The sequence below is a fragment of the Euprymna scolopes genome, chromosome 20, assembly GCF_053919585.1.
Source record: "Euprymna scolopes isolate OS-2025 chromosome 20, ASM5391958v1, whole genome shotgun sequence".
In the NCBI taxonomy this organism is placed as follows: Eukaryota; Metazoa; Mollusca; class Cephalopoda; order Sepiida; family Sepiolidae; genus Euprymna; species Euprymna scolopes.
In genome coordinates, this window is record NC_136501.1 from 21,092,196 (window position 1) to 21,104,521 (window position 12,326).

Genomic DNA, 12,326 nt, shown 5'->3' on the forward strand with positions numbered 1-12,326 from the left:
TTAGAAGAGTTAAAAGCATATTTAATTTTCAAAAAGGAAACACAAATAAAGTGGATTGTCCTTAATCCGTGGAGTTTCGAAAAAAATACTTTCCTTTTCATTTGAGGGTAGGAATTAGCAAAATGCGGAATCGGATTTTGCTTGCAAAATATTTAATGAAAGAAGAAAGCCATAGAGCTTGGTAAAAGTTAAAAATTAAAAAAAATACTGAAGCAGGGGGAATGGGGGAAAAAAGAAAAATGATTTCACATGAATAGATGGTCGGGGGAAGAGTAGAATATCCAATAACGGTAAAATCCAAGAAAAGATGGTTAAAGTTCGGTATCCAGGAATCGCGTTACTGGAAGATATTTCGATGTAATCTAAAAGGCTGAATTCTATGAAATAATTCACAAATGGGTACAAGGAAAAAGAGTGAGTTCAAAATATTATCATTAAAAGAAAGATAAATTGTGCGTTGAATGAAGAAATGGAGAGATTTTAATTTATATATGTATATATATATATATATATACATACATATATGTATATATATATATACATATATATATGTATATATATATATATACATACATATATATATACACACACACACACACACACACACACACACACACACACACACACACACATATATATATATATATATATATATATATATATATACATAATGGTTATACAGATTTAGTTTTATAGATGTAAATCCACTTAAAACATTGTGGTTATTAAAGAATGCTCGATGAATGAACAGAACTTGTCTATAATATGTTTGTTAATGCAAACATTATTAGCTACATATGTGCATACATATTTCTGTAGTCATCTCTAGTTGAAGGTCCTACATTATTAGGCTAGTTGGACGAAAGTACTCTCGTCCTACTAGGGTGATGACGTAGGATCTCCAACTAGCGATCACTACAGAAACATGTATGCATGTATGTAGCTAATAATATTTGTATAAATAAGCATACTTATACATATATATAAACGCACACACACACACACACACACACACACACACACACACACACACACACACATACATATATATATATATATATATATATATTATATATAAGAGGTTGCCAAAAGAGCACTTTCAGCTAGTTGGCGCAATTACCTCGGATTTGGCGCAATTACCCCAAAGTACTATATATATATATATATATATATATATATATATATATATATGGTAAGTTATAAAATATATATGGCGATTAAGCTACACTGAAGCCTGAAGAGTCCTAGAGTGAATGAAACGCGGAATATTCAATGTAGCTTAATCGCCATATATATTTTATAACTTACTAACTAGCTCTACCTACGTATTGAGCACTTTTGAAGTAAATACTTAAAGTTTACGCACAAATTTATACTTTCGTATATTAATTTTATGTTAGTAAATTAGGTAGTTATATATATATATATATATATATATATATATATATTTATATATATATACATACATACATACATACATACATACATACATAGAGTTGTCGAAATAAAATGACTCAAAAGTTCAGTCGGACATAATAATCTATTTCATTTCCAAATATAATCTTCAGATCAAGAGCAAAAAAAGATATTCACATTCGGAGGACGGGGTTGTGCTTTAGATGGTAAGGTAGGGATTTCATACTTATTTAGATCCAATGATAAGTACGTCAATGGAGGGGGGAGGTTTAGAGGATGATATGAACCCAGCCTCTTAATGAAACACAGTGCCACTGGCTATAAACTCCCATTCGATCTAAAAGGCAGAAATCCATACCCTCATCAGGAAATGAAACTCCCCCCCCCCGCCGCCCTAAGGTGAACATAATCTTTTTCTCTAGGGCCTTGTTGCTAAACCGACCATTTTCGGTCTGAACATCGTACGTTGTAATCATTAGCAAAAAATATATAGAAATTTGCCATAACTTACTCGTTAGTGTTTTCAATTTGGAATATATATATATATATATATAGTCATCCACATACAGTACTGTTTCGCTGTTTCACAGCTCATCAGTGCGGCTAGACAGGCAACTACCTCAAGCTAGGATTGAAACCCGTCCGTTTATATATATATATATATATATATATATATATATATATATATATATATATATATATAGTGTATCACAAAAGTGAGTACACCCATCACATTTCTTCGAATATTTAAGTATATCTCTTCATGGGACAACACTGAAAAATGATTTTTCGACACAATAATAGTAGTCTGTCTGCAGCATATATAACATATAACAGGGTTAATTTATTTTCCCTTCAAAATAATTCAAAATATTTAAAATTATAAAATATTTAAAAATTAAAAGCTAAATCCCTGGCAACAAAAGTAAGTACACACGTAACGAAAAGTTATCAATATAAACATACAACATATCAACTCTCAATATTTTGTGTCGCCACCATCATTATCCAAAAATGCCTTTACTCTCCTGGGCATGGGGTTTACCAGAGCTTCACATGTAGCCATTGGAATGCCCTTCCACTCATCAATTACGACGTCGTGGAACTGGCGGATATTTGAGACTTTGCACACCTTCACCTTCTGCTTAAGGATGCCCCAAAGATGTTCTATTGGGTTCATGTCTGGAGACATGCTTGGCCAGTGTATCACCTTTACCCTCAGCCTCTTCAGTAAAGCAGTGGTTGTCTTGGATGTGTGTTTTGGGTCATTGTCATGCTGGAACACTGCTCTGCAAACCAGTTTCTGGAGGGAGGGGATCATGCTCTGCTGCAGTATTGGACAGTACATGTTGGAGTTCATGTCTCCCTCAATGAAATGTAACTCCAATATCTGCAACACTCATGCATCCCTAGGCCATGGTATTCCCACGACCAGGCATGACACACTTATATTTGTACTCCTCACCTGGTCGCTGCTACACATGCTTAAGGCCATCAGAACCAAACAACTTAAATTTCGTCTCAGCAGAACATAGGACATGATTCCAGTAATCTATAGGTTTTGTTGATATGTCTTCAGCAAACTGTTTGTGGGCTTTCTAGTGAATTGCCTTCCAAAGAGGCTTCCTCCTGGGGTGAGAACCATACACATCAGTTTGAGGAGTATAAATAAGTATGCCATGCCTACAGTCAAGCATGGTGGTGGGAATGTCATGGTCTGGGATGGCATGAGTGCTGCAGACACTGGAGAGTTACATTTCATTGAGGAAAACATGAACTTCTACATGTACTGCAGCAGAGCATGCTCCCTTCCTTCAAGAAACTGGGTTGCAGAGTATTGTTCCAGCGTTACAATGACCCAAAACACACATCACACATATATATATGTGAGTGCGCGCGCGTGTGTGAAAAGATAAGGAGATAAGGATTAAAGTTACATAAGAATTTCATAGCATTATCGTGTCAATAAAGATAAAAATTATTAAATTAAGGGAGAAAAGCAGGGAGGGGAACCTCTTTAAGCTATGGCATTTTATCTTTCTCTTTCTCTCTCTTTCTTTCTTTCTTTCTTTCTCTCTCTCTCTCTCTTTCTTTCTTTCTCTCCCTTTCTCTCTCTCTATAGACTGCTTCACTATATCACAGTCCTTTAATGCGGCTAGATTGACACCCATCTCTAATCAGATGAATCGAACCCATAAGCATGTGGCCAATAGCCGGCAGCTCTGAAAACGAAAACACTGAATGGGCACTGTTGGTAAATGATACAATGTTTTACATGAACATCGATTGTTACATGACAGTGCTCCATTCGTTTATTTACTTATCCCTTTTTTGCATTATGTAAGAATGCACTTGACAAGACCGAACGTTTTTGCTCACTTTGCTGTTGCCTTCCGGACATATTAAAATATAGGATATAATTCTACTTAATCTCTTTTCTGTCATAAATTTTGTACTCCAAACAAACTCTTCTATTAATCTTATATCTGTAATCCTTACTACAAATCAATCGCATAATTTCATTACTTGTTTTTGATCGGACTATTGTTCTCATCTTGAGTATTATTTTTGCAACGTTTCGGTTGGTGTAGCCTCCTATTTTCGTCAGGCATGTTGGTCGCCATTTTGGAAAAGAAAGGAGAACAGTTACTGGCTCCGTAGATGGTTTTGTATTCTTGGGGGGCGTTGTTTTTTTTTGTTTATTCCGCTGTGGTTTCATATATGTGAAAAAAAAAATTGGTTGACTAAGGGGAGTAACTTTAATAAAGTTTAATAGGGGATTATCGGAAGCGAGATCGTAATAGGCACGAAAGTCTGGATCTATCAAGCATTTGTTGTGATGGTCCTTCTCTGTGGCTGCAAAACCCGGCCAATGAGAGCTGCAGATCTCAAAAGGCTGGTAGTGTTTCACTTATATTACCTACATGTCTGTTGGCACCATTTTGTCTCAAATAGTCAAATCTGGATTAATTGCAGGATTATTCCCCTCAATTAATCTCTTTGAAGAGAAGACTTTACTGGTTCAACCACACTGCATGCCACAACCTAGGAAACTTTACCCAAAAGCAATAGCTCAGCAATCACTCCAAAGACATTGCGAAGGCTGCTGCAAAAAGGTGTGTTTCCTCTATTAAGCTAGAAGACTACTCACACCTAAGGGTATCCTGTACCTCTACAAGGCCACCATTTGCCTAGGCATGGAGTACTGTTGCCACATCTGGGCTGGTGCAACTATTACTAGCCTCTCCCTCTTGGATAGGGTCCAAAAAAGAGTTTTCGATCTAATCGGTCCCACTTTGTCAACTAAGCTCCAACCCCTATCCCATCGCCACAATGTTGCATCCCTGTGTTTGTTTTATAAATATTTTAATGGAATGTGCAGTGATGAATTCGTTGCACTTGTGCCTCCTCGATGTACGTATTCCCAACAAACCTGTTTAGCAACAAAATATCACCCCTTCACTGTTGAAGTCCCAAAATGCCGGAAACCTTTCTATTTTAATAGTTTTTTAACATAGGCATTTATCAAGGCCCAGACACCACTCGAGGATAAGGGTTAAGAGTGTAAAGTAGTCAATTGGATAATATAGTAATCATTAGCAATGGAAATTCGGTAAATTTGTTAATTTCAGTAGAACGGCTCATCAAGAACTTGTTTATGTTGGACTTGAAGACAACAATATTGTAGTCAGCTGGAAAGCAGGAAAACAGAAGACAATTCCACAGGTGTGCAGTTCTAAGAAAGAAGCTTTGTTTATGGAATCTACGTTAAGGTTTAGGAACAGATTTTCAGCTAGATAAGTGTTTCTTGTGAAAGTTTGGCGAAGGGGGACCATAGATTGAAGCTCCACTGACCACTTGCCATGAAAATAATGATAAAGCAGAGACAAACTCGCAACACCTTTTCTGTGAGATAGAGGTTGCAGGGAAGAGAAAAGGACATCTCCTATGGGGCTACGAAGTCTATTTTGAACTCTATCAAGGCAGGTCCTTTCTAGCAACTCCTGCCCAAATGTGGTAACAGTACTCCAACCATTGGACATACCTGGCTCTTATATAGATAGAGAATTGCATCAGCAGTTAGATATCTACTGGATCGATAGAAAGATCCCACCATTTTTCCAGCGGCAACAGATTTGATGTACGTGTTCCATTTAAAATCAGGAGTAACGGTCAAGCCCAGAAGCTTGTCAAAACATGAGGCCTCCCCAAGAGGAGAGCCATTCATTTCAATTGATGCCAGATGAGCATCAGAACGTAAATGTAAAGAGAGAAGCTTGGTTTTAGATGCATTAAAAGTAACCAGCCACTCTTTTCCCCATTGTACGTGCTCAAGATCAGACGAGAGAGAATCGGAGAAAACTTGGTCGTATACGGTCTTAGATGTGCTACCATAGATGGTAGTGTCATCAGCATAGATGTCTACAAATGATGTAAGGATGTGATTTGGAAGATCATTAATGTAGATCAGGAAAAGAGTTGGGCCCAGGATGGACCCCTGAGGGCCTCCAGTATTAATACTGTGAGCTTCTGATTTTTGCTCATCAACTACTACTCTTATGAACCTATCAGAGAGAAATGATTTAATAATTGAGAAGACATTTCCAGCTATACCATAGCTGGAGATCTTGTGAAGTAAACGTTTCTGCCATACCCTATCAAAGGCCTTAGATATGTCAAGAGCAATTGCCCTAGAAAGGTTGCCGCCATCGAGAGATTTGCTAATCCTATGAGATATAACTGTAAGCACATCTGCTGTAGATCTTGCAGAATGGAAACCATATTGTGTGTCACTAAGAAGGTTATTTTTGCTGAGATGGTTGATTGCTTCTCTATTTAACATGGATTCAAGCAACTTACTCATGACGCACAGGAGACTTATTGGCCTGTACTGAGAGGGGGATGAGCGATCATCTGAATTCTTAAATACAGGGCATACTGATGAGATTTTCCAGGGTGATGGGAAGCAATTCTCCTTAAGACAACGTTTAAACAGTTTTGTAAGTATTGGCGCTTGTTCTGGTTGAAGTTTTTTGAGTACTATAATTGGAATACCGTCAGGGCCGGTTGCTTTACTGGAATCAAGGTTTTTGAATAGCTTGGCAACATCACATACATATATTTGTATATCACATAGCATGTTTTCTGATACAGGAGGAAATATTGGGGATTGGTGGTCTTGGTTGCAAAGGTTAGAATTAGCTTCTTCCCTCGAATAGTTAAAGCTTTGCTGGCTGTATTGATATGTAGAATTTTTTTTTTTTTTTTTCCTGTACAAGTTTTTTTTTAAATTTTTTTTTTACACAGTGATCACACCTTATCAAGGCCCGGAAACCACTCAGGGATAAGGGTTATTGCAAGTACATTACGTAAGTGTGGAGATTTGATGAAGTGTTTACTTAAGGGGGCGGTTCATTACAAATTTGTTAACGTTGGACTTGAAGACATCCAAGTTGTAGTCCGGTGGGAAGCAGGCAGACGGAACAGAGTTCCACAGGCGTGCAGTTCTAAGAAAGAAGCTTTGTTCATGGAATCCACGTTTTGATTTAGGCACAGATATAGAGTGGGGAAAATTTTTCACAGTGGATTCAGCTAGACGGGTGTTTTTGTGAAAGATTGGCGAGGGGGGACCAGAGATTGGAGTTCAGACGATCACCTGCCATGGAAATAACGATAAAACAAGGATAGGCTCGCAACGTCTCTTCTGTGGGAGAGAGGTTGCAGGGTAGAGAAAAGGGCATCCCCCACTAAGCTACGAAGTCTATTTTGTACTCTGTCAAGGCAAGATAGGCTGTTTTTAGCAGCTCCTGCCCAGATATGGCAACAGTATTCCATCCTTGGACGTACTTGGCTTTTATATAGATAGAGAATTGCATCAGTAGTGAGATATCTTCTGGAGCGGTAGAAGGATCCCACCATCTTTCCAGCGACCTTGGCAACAGACTTGATGTACGTGTTCCATTTCAGATCAGGAGTAAAGGTAAAACCCAGAAGCTTGTCAAAACACGGGGCCTCACCCAGACAAGAGCCATCCATCACAATTGGTGCAAGATGGGGATCAGAGCATTGATGATGTAAGGATAGGAGTTTGGTTTTGGATGCATTAAAGGTAACCAGCCACGTCTTCCCCCACTGAATCACGCGCTCAAGATCAGAGGAGAGAGAATCAGAGAGAACTTTGTCATTTACAGCCTTTGATGTGTTGCCGTAGATGGTCGTGTCATCAGCAAAGATGTCAACGAATGATTTAAGTATGTGTTTAGGGAGGTCATTGATGTAGATCAGGAAGAGAGTTGGGCCCAGGATTGACCCCTGAGGAACTCCAGCATTTATATTGCAGGTCTCCGATTTTTGTCCATCTAAGTGTTTAATATAAACATTCTTGAAGTCCGCGCAACATTGCCTATCTTCCATATCTCCATAAATAAAACAGTCAATAAATTTAAGAGGTCTTAAGAAGAAATGGTAATGGTATAACCGTATAATAATATAATAGTAACGGTAATAATACGAGGGTAGTTCCTAATATAAAGCCTCATAATTTTTAACTAAATGTTGAAGAGCTACGAAGACGGGAGCAGTGCCATTAAAACGAGCAATCTCTCGTGCTCCAGAACTTATTTTTCTATATAATCATCACCATTCTCGATACACTTTTGTCAACAATGAACAATGGCTGTGCATGGGCGTCCGGAGCATGTTTTGTCTTACGAAGATAGTTCCAAAATAAAGCCTTCTATTTTTTTAATGCAAAAAAGTTGAAAAGCTACAAAGACGGGAGCGGTATCATTAAAATCAACGATCTTCTGTGCCCCAGAATTTATTCTCTACATAGTCGCCACCATTTTGAATGCACATTTGCCAGGAATTCAATGACGCATTTCTGCTTCTGACACACGTCCATGACAGGGGTAACTTTCTTAGAATCTTACACCATCAATATGTGCAACATAGAGATACAACTTTCAGGTCATGAATGCATAAGTTCAGTCATCATAACAATGCAATTCACAATCTTCTTTGATCCATTCGAGTGGGATAAAAATTAGGAGGCATTACTTTGTAAACACCCCGCATATAATGGTAATAGTATAATATTATTAATAGTTTAATCAACTCATATTCTTATTTATTATTATTATTATTATTATTATTATTATTATTATTATTATTATTATTATTGACTTACAAGGAGCTTTCACACAGGTCATCAAAGATCTCTCCTTGAAAACAGCCTGTAGTGTGCCCTGGTAGCTGAGTGACAATAAGTCTCCCCAGGTTTCCATTACTCGCCACCTCTTTCGATAACATTTGCAAATAAATTTGCATTATCGCAACAGCTGCTTGCCATTGATTTCTCGTTTGAAGTGGCTATTGGTCTCCACTGGAATTTGAGTGCCAATAAGCCTCCCAAGTTCCCAGTTCTCTTCGCACTTATCCAGTGGAGGTCTGATCAGTTCTTCTGTCTTTCCTTCCTCCTTGACTCTACTTGGTTATTTGATCGCACTCTTTTTTTTTTGGGGGGGGAGGGCGCAGTGATGTGATAATGGGAGGATGGGGGTGGAATTAGAAAACTTATATATATGCGGTTTCGGTGTTCTTGGTCCCATGTACCGCTTATTATTATTATTATTATTATTATTATTATTATTATTATTAATTTTATTATTATTATTATTATTATTATTATTATTATAGTTATCATAATTATTATAATTATTATAATTATTAATATAATAATAATTATTATTATTATTAATTTTATTATTATTACTAATTTTATTATTATTATTATTATTATTATTATTGTTATTATTATAGTTATTATAATTATTATAATTATTATTATTATAGATTTTATTATTATTACTATTATTATTATTAATTTTATTATTATTATTAATAATTTTATTATTATTATTATTATTAATTTTATTATTAGTTTTATTATTATTATTAATTTTATTATTAGTTTTATTATTATTATTAATTTTATTATTATTATTATTAATATTATTATTAATTTATTATTATTATTATTATTATTATTATTAATTTTATTATTATTATTATTAATTTTATTATTATTATTATTGGTAATGTTATCATTATCATTAATTTTATTATTATTATTAGTAGTATTATTATTAATTTATTATTATTATTAATAATAATAATTATTATACTAATAAAAATAATTATTATAATAATAATTATTATTTTATTATTATTATTATTATTATTATTTTAATAATAATAATAATAATAATAATAATAATAATAATAATAATAATAATAATAATAATTATAATAATAATAATAATATAACTTAATATACTGCATAATCACGTTGACACACCGATTCCCGCCAGATCATCAAAATTAAGCAATGATGAGCCTGGCTAATACTAGATGGATGACAATTTGGGAATACTAGGCGCTATATAGGGTGGCGAGACAGCGCTGCTGTCAAAGGAAAAGTTAGTTCCTTCTCTCTGCTAGTCTGTGGGATACCTCTGGTTAAAATTGAGAACTCACTTCAGCCCCCCCCCCCAATGGTTTTGAATCTCGTTGTGTTGGGTAGAGGATCCTCTGGATATAATTGTCAAAGCAATCGCCCAGTATGGGTACTTCTCGGACAGAAAGAAACACCAACCTACTGTCTGTACAAGTGCAAAGAAAGCTGTGGCAATTCATCAAAAACATTTTTGAGAAAGCAGCATGAATGGGATATTGAATGGTGAGCAACAATGAATTCATGAATGCCCCGAGAGAGATAGATAGATGGAGAATCATAGCCGTCAATGGCTGAATCAGGCAGGACACCACTTGTATGAATTAACTCAACCTTAGTATAATAATAGAATAAAAAACTGTAAAATCACCGTTCATTTCTATCAACCAGAGCGAATACTTCCACAGCTTGAACTAATTCGGTCACATAATATACGCGTCCATAACTTGCACGAATACAATATTACGAAACTCTTGATTTAGCATTTTAAATACGTAAGCCCATAAACAGACAATTGGTTCACTTTCGTGGTATTTATATTCAGACTTCTGACGCACACTTTTGAAATGCCAACTGAGACAAACTGCAAATAATTATTATATTATGTTCCAAAATGAAACCAAATTAAACTTGATAAATAAAAAATCTTTAGAAAATTGTTTACCGTTTATTGGGGTGGGGGGGGCGTCGTTTACAAATGTCAAATGACGCATACGACATTAACTACTGTTAATGTCGTATGTGTGGTGTCAATTTGATCTCTATCTAATAGGTTGTGAATTCACTCTTAAATAAATGTCACCTTTTTGTCTTTTTTACAAGTAGGAGTCACGCTTATCAAGGTTCGAGACCCACTCGAGGATAAGGGTTAATGAATGTTGGGTGATCGGTGAGACAACACTGTGATTATCGGTAATTCTTGAACTTGGGTAGTGTTCGTTTATTTAAGACTAGCATAGGTGTCCGGTGTTGCCCGTGTGTTTAGATGTGTGCTGAGCAAAAAAAAAAAAAAAAAAAAAAAAAAAAAAGAAACAAGTGGTAGTAAGCAAGCAGGTTGAACCTGTCCCGCAAAGGAGGAAAAGTACGTGGAAAAAAACGTGACGTCTTTGCTGTTGCGCCCATCGCCAAACCGGACGTGATGAATGGTTAAATTAAGGCTAGTCAATCGAAAAACGGGGATGACTTTCGAAAATATCGGCTAAAAAAGGGACCCCTACCTGTAGAAAGTGCCCAGTTGAGGGTGAATGTTGTTAGCCAATCTTTCGATATTTGTCGTCCGAAGGGTCGAGCTTCAACATGATATCAATCTTGTGAAAATCCGTAGCCACTATCGAAAGTTTTTGGCAGTTATACATACATACATACATACATACATACATACATACATACATTTAAACAGACAGGTGAGATTTATATTATAGAAGACGGCTCAACAAGAACTTGTTCACGCTAGACATGATGTTTTGTGTTCCACAGAGAGGCAGGAAAGAAAATTTTGCTCATGAAATTCACGCTTAGTTTTAGACACAGATAGATAAGGAAAATTATTAGCAGTTGTTTTACTTAGATGAGCTTCTGCCATGAATAGTCTACAGGGTGGGGGCACCATATGACGCGTTTGGTGGAAGAACAACGTAAGCGCCATTTGATACTTTTCGCAAAAAAAGAGGTTAAATGTTTAGAGCATAATAGTACTCATTTGAGCCTTTAAATGGGATTTGATAATCTGTAATGGAAGAAATTTATTAACTATTTAATTCCAAGAACATGCTTCGCCAAGCCTGCGTTTTCCTGCAAGGCATTTTGAAGAACTACTTCTCCACTATTTCGCTTCCGTTTCGCTGTTTCTCTTTCTTACTGGTCAACTTTTCTTGTTCCTTTTTTTCCAGTCATATTTGAAAAAAAATAAAACAAACAAACAAAAAAAAAAAAACAATTTACAAAATTACTTTTTTTAGATGTTCAACTTTAATGAACAACAATGATGTTAGTGCTCATTGATTTTCAAGTCTGGAAAAGTCAAAACAAACAGAACATAATTAGGTAGATAATTTAAAGAAAATCTATGGTCTTAAGTATCCACATTTCAACAGACGTATACCAAATATTCAAACACTTATTTTCATATGAATGTTTTGAATTCAGCAATGATTTTTTTTTGTGATTAGATTCTCTTTGATATTTTACGCGTTTTGCGACAAAAAATCTTCAAATTTCATCTTTTGGTGCTTATTTCTTTCTTCCATCGAACGCGTCATATATGGAAGCTCATTTGAGCAGCTGCCATGAAAATAACGATAGAGCAGAGATAGATTAGCAACGTCTTTTGTGTGAGAAAGAGAGGAAATAAGGTGGAGAACAGTGCTTTTCCCACTAGATTTCGAAGCCAGTTTTT